Raw genomic sequence first — 15,560 nt, forward strand, 5'->3', positions numbered from 1 at the left:
ACACACGGGGCAGTCCCTATCTGGCCCCCTAGCAATAGTTTTCTGGCCCTGCTCTAAAGAATGAATAATTCTGCACTGATGCACACATTTTCTCCAACACTTAAAAAAAAATAATAAGAGGTTATCCTGAGTTGAATTGTGTCCCCCCCTCAAAATTCATATGTTGGAGACCTAACCCCAAAACCTCCGAATGTGACTGCATTTGGAGATAGGATCTTTAAAGAAAGTAATTAGGTTAAAATGAGCTTACGAAGGTAGACCCTCTCTCAATAGGACTGGTGTCCCTATAAGAATAGGAGATTAGGACACAGAAGGAAGGCCATGTCAAGACACACAGAGAAGACGGCCATCTACACGCCAAGGAGAGAGGCCTCAGGAGAAGCCAACTCTGCCCACACCTTGACCTCAGACCTCCAGCCTCCAGAACTGTGAGAACATCAATTTCTGCTGTGTAAGCCGCCCCAGCGGGTGGTACCTTTGGTATGGCAACCGGAGCAGACTGACAGACGTCTTTCACTTGGGAAAAGATGGTTATCTACTCAAGTGAGTAGGTTAGGCCAACTTCTCCCTAAAGTTATTTTGTCAAACGCAGTATGTCAAGAAACGCTGCAGAGGCGGAGGTGGGGAAAGGGTTGTGATGCCAAATCAGTTTAGCAATGATAGCAAACCGTAGTTCCTTCTTAAAAATCTGCTATGACCTCAAAGTGTCAAAGCTTTTGAGATGTCCCACCATGACACCTGTTTTAGCTTGGGATAGCCTAGAGCTTCCCAAATTGGAATGCTTGTTTTTTTTTTTTAAGGTACAATTCTTTCTTGTTTAAGTTTATTTATTTATTCTTAGTAATCTCTACATCCAACGGGGGGCTCGAACTCACTACCCCAAGAAGTTTGGTGCCCCAAAGTTACAATTCTTAAATAACAAACCCAGTATTCGTGGAACGTGCTTTGGAAACACTAGGGTGAGCAAAGAATGAGACAGGTATTCTGAGAATGTAAAGATGCCTGCAGGCCGAGCCTTGGGGAGGGCAGGATTCAGAAGGCTGGAGTCGAGAACATGAGTGTGTTCCAGGCAGGGGCAAGAGGGGGACTCCTGTGCCCAGACCTGGGCCAGCGAGGTAGACAGGAGAACATGAGGGGCCAGAATGCTCAGCGATAATCGCTCATCGTTATGTGTCCGAGGAAGGCTGGTCCTCAGGGAAGGATCGTTATCTGTTTTCATGGAGAACCTGAGGTCTCAGTATCCTGTTGCAGAATAAGGAATGGGGTTCGGAACACCTGGCCCCCGGCGTTTTCCTTTGGGGCCCTGGCGATCACTTCCCAGCAGAACTTCAGAGCCCTCTATTCACTCCTCGGTGTGCATCTCGCATCAGTGGGGTGACAGCCGGTGCACACAATGTCAGCCTCAGGCCACCAGATGGCGCGCGGAACCCACGGTGCACGTGCCCCGTCTTCTGGTCTGTCCCAGCGCTGGCCCAGGGCCTGTAGGAAATGTGTTACTATGTCTCCTCTTGCCCAGCGTCCTGCAAGGTTTTCACTCTTTCCAAAGCTCATCTGTAGAGAAACATGTGAAACACCATACTGCGCAGCTGTGCTTTTCCTCTCCTTTTGCTCCTGGGGACAGGCCAGCAGTATTTCCCCTTGTCTGAAGAGTCTCAGAGCCCAGGGTCCTCATGCATGTTCTCCCCGGAACAAGAAGTGGGGAATACTTAGCTTCCATTTTGAAATCCGCAATCCTGAAGAAATGTAATTGCTGGGGGGAAAAATATCTCAGGGATTGTTTATTAGGGCAACCGCATTCCTGGCGTGAAAACAGACTGCAAACGCTTTGTTACTCTGGTATTCTGACTGTTAACACAGTGGGGTGTAAAGTTTTTACGTAATCCCAAACCTCAGCCGGGAAGAGTTAATGATGTTACTCATGCCACCAGGGCATGAAAGGAAAGCTTGCATTTTTGGGTGGTTATTGCTTGCCCAGAGCGGTGGAATGAGCCATAAGGCTGAAAGCCAAGGGACTTGGGCCACCCATGCAGTGAAATAATCCCTGAGAAATGCACTGCTTGGAGTGGAAATGAAAGTGAAGGGAACAGTCATTCCAGGGCATTTACTAAATATTATTGACAGTCATTCAGTCTCAAGTTTGGTTGATGCTCAACACTACAAATCTCGGATTTGGGATCTATTACGTAGATCACAGGAAATGACTGACATCAAGCAGTTGGAACACTGTTCTCGTCAAGCTCTGGGTCGTCAGCAGTGAGCTCTGTTCTTATTTTCAGTTCCAGTAGGAATGAATAATTAATAACCTCGTTTCTGAATGGAAAGTACATTTCAATGGATGGGTGACGCTTTCAGAAGGGCCTCTGAGGGTTACTGCTTATTTCCTTTTTTTTTTTTTTCTCTCTTTCTGAAGGGGGGGGGGCCTGGATGAGAAGAAAGAAGCAGTATTCAAATGTACGACGGCCTCTGTTTTTGACCCATCGGAGCCTCACGTGAATAAGGAAAAGCAGAATCTGATGCTGACATCGGCATCTACACTAAGCTAGGCACTCTCTCCCACGTCCCGTGAGTACTTTCTTGACCTTTACGGCAACAATTTGATAGTTGGCATCGGACCAGTTTTTCAGATGAGGCTATGAAGCTCGGAGAGGTTCAACAGTTTGCCCAAAGTCACACTGCTTAGTAGATTCGAGAGCCGGCACTCGCAACCGGGTATGCCTGACTTCAAAGCCTGGGTTCCTTCTCCTTCCGCCACGGCACCTCCTGGACTCGCAGGACCTCCAAGTCGGGAATGAGCTGGGAGACCGTTTAGGTGAACCCTCGAAATAATGGAGGCATTCTTCTGGTGCTCTCCGGGAGTTGAAAGGCAAAGAAGTCATAAATGTGCCTGGCGAAGCCTAGAAGAAATCGGAGCAACGCTTCAGAATGCAGACAGAGGGCAACATGCAAATGTGGGTTGGGGCGCGATGGCCATAGTATCCTGAAGTTGTGTGTACTGTGTTATAGGACTAGAGGAATGCTCAAAGTACTCTGCCCCGTACCCGCCCCCCCCCCCCACACCTCCCAGAAAGGTAAGTCATGGTCAAAAGCGCCGTCTCCATACGAGGGCGAGTTGGCCAAGTGGAGTGAGAGTGGACGGGCGGTTTCAGGCCACACAAGTTGGCAGAACGGCCAGAAATAGAACTTCACGCTGTGTGTCTCGCTCGTGCCTCAGTGGGGCTCGTCCTGCCTCACACGTCTCTTGCCATGACTCGGTCTGCGTGAATTTGGTGAGGAAACCCAAAACCAGGTTTCGGTTTTCATTACACAGCGGAAACTTGGCCTCAGATCACTAAAAAGTTCACTGTGGTCTGTGAGCCTTTTGAGCACGTGAAGCCAGGCTTCTGCCACGTGTCTGCACCCACCGGTGCCCGCAGGGATTTATGGGGGTGAACGGGAAGCGGGGCCCCCGGGGCCCGCATGGCCGGTCCAGGCGCACGCAGGCCTGGCCTGACGCGGGGCACCGGGGAGCCTCTGCAAATCACGGCCCCCGGCAGACTTTTCTCGGAGCTCCAGGGGAATGGCTTTCAGGGAGAGAGGGAAAAGGAGGGAGTGATTTAGGAGGTGTGCATATTCATTTGCAAATGAAGTTATGGAAGTTGCTAGTGAGATTTATGTCGGTAATTAAGTGATAATGGCTGTGTGAGGCTCCGCTTGAGTTGGATTTCCTGTAAAATATCTGAGTCCCGGTTTGAGAAATGTCTTCTCGTTGGGCATTTTCAGAAACAATTTCGGTTTCTACGGTACTTTATACTCACCAACTAGTAGCTCCTGGAAGCACCCTTGTAAGGCAGGCCACTGGGCTAGTCCCTTCGCGCATCCCCCAGAGGTTGTTCGTCTCTGCACGGCATGGATCCGATCTCCCCGACTCCCGTCCCAGAGTAGCAGAGGAAGGACAAGAAGGCGCCCTTCAAAGGGCATGGCCAAGTGGAGAATGTTTTGTTTTGTTTTCTTTTAAATCCTCAGGGGCACCTGGATGGCTCAGTCGGTTGAGCGTCCGACTTCGGCTCAGGTCACGATCTCGCGGTCCGCGAGTTCGAGCCCCGCGTCGGCTCTGTGCTGCCAGCTCAGAGCCTGGAGCCCGTTTCGGATTCTGTGTCTCCCTCTCTCTGACCCTCCCCTGTTCATGCTCTGTCTCCCCCTGTCTCAAAAATAAATACAATGTTAAAAAAAATTAAAAATAAATAAATAAATAAATAAAATCCTCAAGATCCTCGGGCCGGGGGTGCCTGAGTGGCTCAGTTGGTCAGGCGTCCGACTCTTGATTTCGGCTCAGGTCATGATCTCGCGGCTCACGGGTTCAAGCCCCACATCAGGCTCTGTGCTGACAGTGCAGAGCTGCTTGGGATTCTCTCTCTCTGTCCCCACCTGCTCGCGTGCTCTCTTTCTCTCAAAGTAAATAAATAAATAACTTAAAAATAAATAAGTCCTCAAGATCCTTTAAAGAACCAGCCTGAAATGACCCAGTTTAATTAAGGAAACCAAGGAAATCATGAAGAAACCAGGTCCGAATTCCATGCAAAGATCTTGCAAGAATTCAAGTCCAAATTGCTACGTAAACAACTGATGGCCTCCCTTCCCACGCAGGCTGTCCGTGGGGGGCTGGGATATCCACGAGGGCGGGAGAAAGGAAGGAAGGAGAAAAACAAGCCTCTGGGTCAAACCCAGACTGGCTAATCAGTCCTTGATTCATTAATAGCTGCCTCCTCTCCACATACATTGTTTCATATTTCAAAAGAGAGAAAGACACCCAACTACATAGGTGTGCTGTAATGAGGTACATCCCTTAGAAAGTAATGGGGCTGTGGTTTTCTTAGTTTCTCCTTTCCTTTAATGGTGGAAGTCTAAGTAAATATTCAGTCCTAGGACTAAGCGACTAGAAAAACACTTTGTGCGATAATTTACTGCTTCGTACATCCAAGGTGCAGCTCGCTTAATGGGAAGTGCTGAAAAGCTCAGCTTCTTTTCATGTTTGTCCTCGTTCAGGGTTTTTAGAATACTCTTTCAATTCTTTCGGTTACGTGAGAGAGGGCTCGAGGGTTCGTACGTCTGTGAGCGGAGAGACGGGTTTTCAAAATTATGGCGCACCTTGGTTCAGTGAAAGAAGGTAAGCGCTGACTGCTCCCTTTGCGTCTTTGGGACTGGAATCTACCGCCAACATCTATGAATAAACCTCGTGGTAGGGGATTCGGCGAGGCACAAAAGCTCGGCGGTGGTCCGTATCAGACGCTCGCTCGGTATCTATCTGGTCGGAAGAGAAGAAAGTGCCAAACAAGAGGCACCATCAGGAGTTCAGAGGGGGCCTCTTTTGGATGCTGTGGCAAGACGAGGGAAGTTCAAAGACAAGAGGAGGTGGGCTTGCTGGGTCCTGAAGCGATCCTACGACTAAGGTCACAGGAGAGAGAAGAAAGGGGAGATCCAGGAATCAAAGCGCTGCTGGGCCTGCTGATGCCCTGTCAATCCTGAGAGGTCGCCGGGAAGGGCAAATGAGAGGCGCGAATGCTAAGGAAGGGAGTCCGAACGTGCTCATTTACTCGAGAGGATACTTCATTGTCCTCAGAGTATGGAAAGAAAATAAGCTAAATTATTAAATGGTTAATCAAATGGCTAAAAGTGTGACATGCTAGTGATGCAGCATATGCGTAGACACGCATAAATATATAAATACACATATACACACACATAGACATATATAGACACATATAGACACATATAGACACATAAATATATACACACATATACATACGTAGACACATATATATACATATATAGACACACATAAACATAGACACCTATATACACATATATAGACACACATAAATATATACATATAAATACACATATAGACACATATAGACATATATAGACCCACATAAATATAGACACATATAGGCACATAAATATATACACACATGTACATATATAGACACATATATATACATATATAGACACACATAAATATATACATATAAATACACATATAGACATATATAGACCCACATAAATATAGACACATATAGGCACATAAATGTAGACACACATATACATATGTAGACACATATATATACATATATAGACACACATAAATATATACATATAAATACACATATAGACACATGTAGACATATATAGACATATACAGACCCACATAAATATAGACACATATAGACACATAAATATATACACATATATACATATGTAGACACATGTATATACATATATAGACACGCATAAATATAGACACATATATACACATATATAGACACGCATAAATATATACATATAACACACATATAGACACATATAGACATATATAGACATATATAGACACACATAAATATAGACACATAAATATATACACATATATATACACACATGTATACATATATAGACACACATAAATATAGACACATATAGACACATAAATATATACACATATATACATATATAGACACACATGTATACATATATAGACACACATAAATATATACATATATAGATGCAAGTAAATATATACATATTTAAGGCTTATACATATATATGTACACATACATGTATACATACATGAACACACACATATATACATATGTACATGCACATGCCATATATATACACATAAATACATATATATACTTAGGGCATATATATATACATATATATTACACACACACACACACCACATATATACACATAAATACACACACTTTTATATATATATATATATACACTTAGGGCTTATACATATATACACACACATGTATACACATAGACACACACATATACGTGCACATGTCATATATATACACACATAAATATATATATACTTAGGGCCTATGTGTGTGTGTGAGCACACATACACACATATACCCATACACATATCCTTAAGGCCTATGGTATTACATTATATATATATATATATATATATATAGTACCAAGATCTTTATTAGTGCAGAGTAGTGTATGAAGAATATTTTGAGATGGCCGCTGGCTAGGGTTTCCAGGGATGAACTGAATTGTCATATTTAGTATAATTCATTACCTTTTTCTTCTCTCGCTTGGCTAATTCGGGTTCTTCCCAAAAGATGTTAGTTTTAAAAATTCACCACCCATCTCCAAAACCTAAGGAGAAGGCCAACATCTTGGTTCTCACACGACTGTAAAGCACAGTCATCTTTCAGAATTACCCAAAGGCACGTAACAGAGAATAGGAGGGAAAGCTGTGAGGCGGGCATCTGAATGCACAAAGGCACAAATGCACAAGCCACCCACGGAAAGCTTGCTGGGTGGCAGACGTGTCCTCGAGCACCGTGCACACGTGAGGCTCTTCATACAGAATAAGTGAACAGCCAGCCAGACGGATTTGCTGTGAATTCATTGTTGGCTCCCCTTTTTCCCTTACCCCTGGCCCCCGCTGACCTTTTCACTTCATCATCAAAGATTTAAATGTCCGCGTTTTGCTCACGCCTCCCAAATTTCCATTCTTTTCTGTGCTTTTTCCCCTGTGCCTACAAGATCGCTTTACCTGTCCACCTGCAACAGGAAAGAGGTGAGAGCCAGCTCAGAGCAGCAGCTCCCGCTGGACGGGCTGGGCAGCCCTGGGTCGGTCCCAGGAAGCCAGATGCCCACTCGGAAGCCAGACGAGGCCCGGAAGAATTCTCTATAGGCTGCGGAGAGAGCAAGGCCCTGGTGACATCCTGATTTCAGACTTCTGGCTTCCAGAATCACAAGGCCATGAGCTCGATTGCCAAAGCCACCGAGTTTGTGGCCCTTTGTCACAGCAACCCTGGCCACCTAACACAGGGCGCTGTGGCGGGGAGCGTTTGAAGACGCTTTGAGATCCGATCTGAATTGGAGATCCAGGTTGAATTACCTCCTCGCTGATGGTTTGGGGCAAATTTCTCACCGAGCCTCGTTCTTTCTGTAGACCTAAGTGGCTTATGCAAGGGAACCATAGGACTGCTTCCCCTGGATGTATGTACACCTGCTTCTTCCCCCTTCCCTCTCTCTGTCTCTCACCCTCCCTTCAGCCCTCCTGCCTCTACTTTTCCAGTCTTCCAAATGTGGCTTCTTACGGCTTCAGCCACCAGAGAGAAATACCTGTGAACCACGCTGGGTTTCCGAATCCAAAAGTCCAACTTCGGCCCCCAACCCTCACCCCAATGGGCTGTGCTCAGAGATCGGGGTCATATCTTCCTAAACTCATCAAGAAAGGTTGACAGGCCGAGATGAAGTCACAGGACACAATATATAGAATTACTCTGAGATCCGTGATAAACGTAAGGTAGCGCTGTGTTTTTGTCTGAATCTGTCACATCCTGGCGAGGACTTTCTGTCCGTCCTTCTGGCTCTTACACCCTCAACTCCCCTCTAGCCCGCCCCATGTCCTTCTTCCTATCTTCCCACCCTCTGCCCAGACCATCCCAGGCCTCATGTCCTCACTCGAGACTCTCCTCCCGCCAGAAGGACCTCCAGCTACCCGCATCCACCCATGTCCCTTCCTTTTTAAATCCCTCTTGCCCTTATGGTTGTTTTCATGTCGCTTCTAGTTGGTTCCTGGCCTAGATTCCAGGCAACCTGAGGGCAGGAAGCCTGCCTTATTGCACTCTCAGGATCCCGGTGCCCTTTGGCACATTTTCGGGCAACAGGAGGTCGTGGCAGCCACCCTGGCCGGGTCACAGCCTTGTCTGCTCTTCACCTGGAATTCTAGAAGCTCCATGCTAGACAGAACTAAAGCCCTTGTGCCTTGACCGATTCGCCTTTCTGCACCCCACTTCGACTCTAGGCTCTCAGAGTTTCTGTCTCCCCGAGGTCCCAGATCTGGGAAAGCTACTCTCTCTTATCTCCACCAGCTGGGGGAGCATCTCCGGCCTGTCTCCTACCTTCACCCTGGGTTTGTCTCACTCCGGAAGCCGGGGCAGGCGGGATGGGGGCCCTCTGGGCTGCTACAGACACGGGGTCAAACTGGGAGATGTGATAGAAAAGCTCCATTCTGAGGGCAGCGAATTAGGACGTTTGTCAAGAGGAGACAAAGCCTTGCCTGGAGGGAGAGGGCCCTTCTCAGAGGCCAGGACTGAGCTGAGCAGATCGGGCCCTTTTGGGACTTTCGAGCCCCAGAAGGTGACAGGGCCCATCTCCAAATGTAACTTGATATAAGACAACACTAAACACGAAATCCAAACTGTTCAGGTATGCCGAAAGTAAAGTGGCTTCTTGCTAGGTTGTTTTTTGTCAATGAAATCCTAAATATGCTCATTGAAGCCAGACTTTTGTTTTCTCCCTCCCTTTCTTCCTTCTTCCCCCTTCACCTGCTTCCTCTTTCTTTTTGTCCTTGTTTGCCATTTCTCTGAGCAAGAGCATAAGCAATTTATGGAGAATGGGGGGGAAATATTGCTGCATTACTGAGAGGGCTCATCGAAATGACCTTCCGGACCGCTCCCGGCTTGGAGGCTCCGTGAGTCCATGAAAGGACTTGATAGAGAACAAATCTGGGCTTTGCAGTCAGACGTTCCTGGTGCCAACCCCGAGCTCTCGTGTTTACTTGCTGTGTGACCTCGGGCAAGCTACTTAACCTCTCTGAGCCAAGGTTCGTCACTGGAAAACCTGGGCCAACGCTGACCACCAATTCACTGCTGTGAGGATAAACTGAAAAAAATATTTATAAAGCACCCGGCAAGCTGGCAATGGAAGGATGGGTCAAAAATCTCCTGCCGGGGAACCTGGGAGGAGGCCCACCTGAACAGAGACGACGGGGCATGGGGTGTGGTGTGCTGGGACTCAGAGATGAAGCCTCAAGTCCCCTTCGCTGGTGTCTGGGGGATTCAGCCGTCACCTCAGCTCATCTCCCAGGGCCCGGCCCTGCTCCTGTTCCTCTGTCCTTTTGTGCCCGTGGCTTCTGTGAACAACCCAGGTCCGTACCTGGGACCTCTGCCACCATTGTGCCATCCCTCTGAGGTCGAGCACACCCTGTCACTCAATGGTTTGTCCTGGGCTTTGCTGCCTCGAACTTGCCCGAATACCTCCACCCACCACCTGGACTTTCTGACCGTAGTTCCTTTTTATTTGCTTATTTCACTCACTCCACTAACAGTTTGCGGGGGGGGGGGGGTCTGCAGGGTGCCAGGCCCTGTGCTGGGGCTCCCGGAGCCCCAGCACTTGTCCATCTGCCCCAGGATCCTGCCGCTTTCCGTCAGCTCCGGAATCACCCCCCCACCCCCACCCCACTCAGGATCGTCCCTCCCTTCCTGGAGGCTGGCTGTGCTGCGGGGCCCCTCAACCCCCTGCCAGCATCAAATCCAGACACTCTGCCGATAGTGGTTGATTAAATGAACACATAGAAAAGGATGTGTTTTTTTTTTTTTTTTTAATTACCACCCCTTCCAGGTTCCCCAGCCCCCTTTCGGGCTGATGTAACCCAAATTACTCTGCACCGTGATGAGTTAAACGCTGGCAGCTTGGTGATTGTGTATAAGCAGTTTCCAGCTCTCAGGCAGCCATTATCCGCACCTCCGTGAGGTTCTGATTTTCAAGTATCCTTAGGGCTTAAAAATGCTAATGGTGGTTCTCTTCCTATAACTATAATAATACTTAGCACTTGTGTCCTGCTACATAAAATCAGTTCAAGTGCGCCCACACCCCCCGGTGAGGTAGGTCCCTTATTAGCACCCTGGTGTCAATGAGCAGCCGAGGGGTTGACGGGGTTTGGCTAAGGCACACTTGCCTTTGACCTGAACCATCCCCTCCACTCCGGCCCTGGAGGTATAGGCAGTCCCCCGAGAGTGTAGACGAGCGGTACCTTTCCGGGACCCCAACCCCCCAGGATCTGAGCAGGAGTGGCCAACACCCTGTCGGGAGACGTTACAGGACCATCAGCTGTACGTGCAATTGGCCACGTAAAGGGTGAGAATTAAGTTACAGTTCTACTGACCGTCGAAACAGCAGCTCTTCCAACAACGTTGAAGACGTCGGTGGCCTGTGGGAGAGGCTGAACAGGGTGACCCGTCGTCTCAGGTTAGGAAAGCAACCTGCCCAGAGCGGCACAGGTCCAAGTCACCCGGAGCAGTCCAGACAGCTGGGCAAAGACAGTGACCCCCTTGCCTGGCATGCCCTGCCCCCCAGAGTGTCCCCTCATCGCGTCCTCCTCCCTACCATGTGGGCTGGAAGTAAAACACACACACACACACACACACACACACACACACACACACACACACAAAACCATATCCGGGGAAATAATTCACTAACGTACGCAAAAATTGTTGCACGCATGTAAGAAAGGAGGCAGGGCTCGAAGGACCGCAAGATAATGCAAACAGCTCTTCCTCCAGCTGTGCCAGTGGTTCAGCGAACCTGTTCCACATTTCTCAAATATTCTCCTGGAGCTTCTGTCTTACCTGTGGATTAGCGTTCCTCTGTTATTTAAAGCAGTATTCTTCTAATGAAACAAACAGATGCATTCGAACTGGAATGCATGCGTTCCACGAACTTTTAAGAGAACACACACATTTTCAAAGCAATTGTGTGCTCCTGGGCGGAGAAACCTATTTACGTCTTCTGGGTCTCGGGCACTCCTAGGGGATCCAGTGTGAAGACCCCTGCATGAGTTTCCACCATGGAAGGCATAGAACACCAGCTCTGTTAGGGGTGGAGGGAGGAGCAGAGAGAGATAAGGGTCAAGTCCTGCATGGCCCAGTGGCAGCCGAGAGCGGTCTGAGCTCTTGGCCTGGGGCAGCAGAGTCCTGAAAGGCTGGGAGGTGAGCACCTAGGGACAGGTGGAGGGGAGATGGAGAGAAGGGAGGGCAGAGTCCCCAGTGGGATCCCCGAGGAACCCTCAGCTACCTCACAATGAAGCCGTAAAGCTCTGCCCCAAGCCAACCCAGGCGCACATCAGGACCACAGCCTTTTTCCACTGGAAGGAACCAGAAACATTCTAGTCCAATCGCCTCCTCTTCCAGTCTGGGAAACCGAAGTTCAAAGCCTTGCAGCGACTTGCAAGAGGTCACAGTTCAGATCAGTGCCAGAGTTCTTTTTTAATCTGAGTGATGTTATCAAGATTACTCATGAAGTCGCAACGTGTCTCAGCACGTACAAGTAAAAGAGACAGGAGAGGGTAATCGCAGAAAGGAACAAACTTTGTTTAAAAAGCAAAAATATGAAAACCACAGTAAGGAAAAAGAGGGGCTATAGTCAGGTCAGCGTTTTGACCCAAAAAGCAAATCAGTTCTATGGTCCCCCACATTAGTTTACAGGGTTTAAAGCGATTCAATGTAACGTGAGCCCTACGCGGTGTTGACCAACCAGGATTTAGGATTCCTGGTGTAGTCCGCGAAAACTTTTTTTGCACCAGCTTATGTAAAAACAGAAAAAAAACTTTTATGCCACCTGAATCTGCACTGCCTGACTTACTTCCCTACAAACTGGAAACCTCTTCTCATTATAAAGATGTGAATCAGAGCCACGAAACGCCAAAACCGGTGTGCAAAGCGGGTGATCCCGGAGAGGCGGCCTTGGGGGTCTGGCAGGGGCTCTGCCCGGTCGTGGCAGCCTTCTGTGGTGTCTTTGCGGCGGGGAGGGTGGGGGGGTCTCCGCTCCGGGAGTCCCCAGGCTGCGTCCTACCGAAGACCAGCCGTGCAGTCGCTCTCAGAAGGCCGTTTTCACCTCTGTCAAAAATCCTCAAGTGCAAAAACCGGGCGTTCACCGTGGCTCGAGCAAAATGAGGAAAATACAAGCTCCAGTTCTGAAACTGCCTGCTCATTATTCCAGGAACATTCTTCCTGTCAATCTTTTATTAATTATCCAGGGGAAGTGATTCTGTACAGCAACGCACAGTGAAATGATTCATCTGACATAACTTCCTCGGTTTTCCGTCCAACTGAAACGATTCCAAAAGCCGCAACTAGGCATGAAGGGGAGAGAAAACTAAAGAGAACGTCCTCCAGACACACAGCCGTGTCCTGAGTTGAATTCCCCAGCAGAAGCACTAGCTTGGGCACCGGGGCCGGAGAAGGTCTATGTACCTTCCTTCCCCAGATGTTTACAATGAATAATGGATTCTATGAACAAATTCTAATAAGTGAATACATTTTAATAGCTAATGACTAAAATTGTAACAACACGGCAGGGTCTTAAATATATTTTTAAGTGCTACAAATGATACATATTGAAACTGTAAGCCTTCCCATATTATAGAGAAAAATTAAAAAAAAAAAGTCGCTAGGAGCATGGCGATGTGCTGATCGTGAAGGAAGTCCCACCGTTGAGTTAATGAACACGTCCCATATTATAGAGAAAAATTAAAAAAAAAAAGTCGCTATGAGCATGGCGATGTGCTGATCGTGAAGGAAGTCCCACCGTTGAGTTAATGAACATGTCCAGCACCTCAGACATTCACTTGTTTTAGCGAGAATACATAAGTTCTACTCTCGCAGCAAATTTCAAGTTTATTTGTTTTGAGACACAGAGAGAGAAAGAGAGAGTACAAGCAGGGGAAGGGCAGAGAGAGAAGGAGAGAGAATCCCAAGCAGGCTCCATGCTGTCAGCGCAGAGCCCAACACGGGGCTTGAACTCACGAACTGCAAGATCGTGACCTGAGCTGAAATCAAGAGTTGGACGCTTGTCAGAGTGAGCCACCCAGGCGTCCCTTGGCAAGTTTCAACTATACAATACAGTATTATCAGCTATACTCACTACGTTATACATGAGATCCTCATATCTTTTTTTTTAAAGTGTTTATTTTAAGAGAGAGAGAGAGGCAGAGAGAGAGGAAACGAGCAGAGGAGGGGCAGAGAGAGAGCGAAAAAAATCCCAAGCAGGCTCCACACTCAGCACAGAGCCTGACGCAGGACTCGATCTAATGATCGTGAGATCGTGACCTGAGCTGAAATCAAGAGTCGGTTGCTTAACTGACTGAGCCACCCGGGCGTCCGGAGATCCTCATATCTTATTCATCGAATCACTGAAAGGTACCCTTTTACCAACCTCTCGCCATTTCCCCCATGGGAATCACCATTCAACTCTGTTTCTGAGACCCAGTTTGTTTATTTGGTTTTAAAGATTCTACATATAAGGGATCTCAGGCATTATTTGTCTCTACCTGGTTTATTTCGCTTGGCATAATACCCTCCAGGCTCACCCATGCCGCAAATGGCAGGATTCTTTGAGGACTGAATAATATCCCATTGCGATACATCACATTTTCTTTATTCATTCATCCATCAAAGGACATATAGTGCATATGTGCATATTGTTTCTGCACCTTGGCCATTGTGAATAATGCCGCCGTGGACATGGGTGTGCAGATATCCTTTTGAGACAATGATTTTTTTTCCCCTTTGGAGATATATCCAGAAGTGATATTGCTAGATCACATGGTAGTTCTATTTTTAATATTTTGAGGAACCTCCATACTATTTTCCACAGGGGCTGCTCTAATTTCCAGCCCTACCAAGAGTGTGCGAGGGTTCCCTTTCCTCCACGTCCTCGCCAGCGTTTATTATCTCGTCTTTCTTTTTTTTTTTTTTTTTCAGGGCTCCTAAGTTTTATTAGTATTCCTTTCCTTTTGAAAAAATTTTTATCTTAATTTTTTAAATTCCAGTATAATTAATGTACAGTGTTATATTAGCTTTAGGTGTATAATATAGTGATTCACCAATTCTATACGTTATTCAGTGCTCAACACGGTAAGTGTTATAAGTGTTAGTCCCCTTCATCTATTTCACCCCTCCCCCCACCCACCTCCCCTCTGGTTCTCTATAGTTAAGAGTCTAATTTCTTGCGTGTCTCTCTTTTTCTTTGTTTTGTTTCTCAAATTCCACATGAGTAAAATCACATGGTATTTGTCTGTCTCTGACTTATTTCACTTAGCCTTACACTTTCTAGATCCATCCATGTGGTTGCAAATGGCAAGGTTTCATCCTTTTTTATGGCTCAGTAATATTCCACTGTATACACATCCCACATCTTCTTTGTCCATTCATCCGTCAATGGACACATGGGCTGTTTCCATAATTTGGCTATTGTAAATAATGCTGCAATAAACACGGGGGGGGCTATATTTTTTCAAATTAGTGTTTTCATATTCTTTGGGTACATACCCAGTAGTGTAGTTACTGGATCAGATGTCATTCTATCTTTAGTTTTTTGAGGAACCTCCATACTGTTTTCCACAGTGACTGCATTGATTTGCATTCCCACCAACAGTGCACAAGGATTCCTTTTTCTGTACATCCTTGCCAACACTTGTTATTTCTTTTTTTTTAATTAAAAAAATGTTTATTTACTTTTTGAGAGAGAGAGAGAGAGAGAGAAACAGAACATGAGTGGGGGAGGGGCAGAGAGAGAGAGGGAGACACAGAATCCGAAGCAGGCTCCAGGCTCCGAGCTGTCAGCACAGAGCCCGACATGAAGTTCAAACCCACAAACCGTGAGGTCATGACCTGAGCTGAAGTAGGACACTTAACTGACGGAACGACCCGGGTGCCCCCCAACACTTGTTATTTCCTGTTTTAGCCATTCTGACAAGGTGTCAG

The 15,560-nt window shown here is 47.1% G+C and overlaps 1 long non-coding RNA gene across 1 annotated transcript; it reads left to right on the forward strand.

The window, feature by feature from the left end:
- The first annotated feature begins 5,037 nt into the window (after positions 1-5,037).
- LOC115527479 lies at positions 5,038-14,526 on the forward strand. The gene is made up of 3 exons (XR_003972945.1): positions 5,038-5,052; positions 10,811-10,813; positions 14,370-14,526. It is a non-coding gene; the product is annotated as an uncharacterized LOC115527479 (long non-coding RNA).
- The last annotated feature ends 1,034 nt before the right edge of the window (positions 14,527-15,560 follow it).

The sequence above is a fragment of the Lynx canadensis genome, chromosome D2, assembly GCF_007474595.2.
Source record: "Lynx canadensis isolate LIC74 chromosome D2, mLynCan4.pri.v2, whole genome shotgun sequence".
Lineage (NCBI taxonomy): Eukaryota > Metazoa > Chordata > Mammalia > Carnivora > Felidae > Lynx > Lynx canadensis.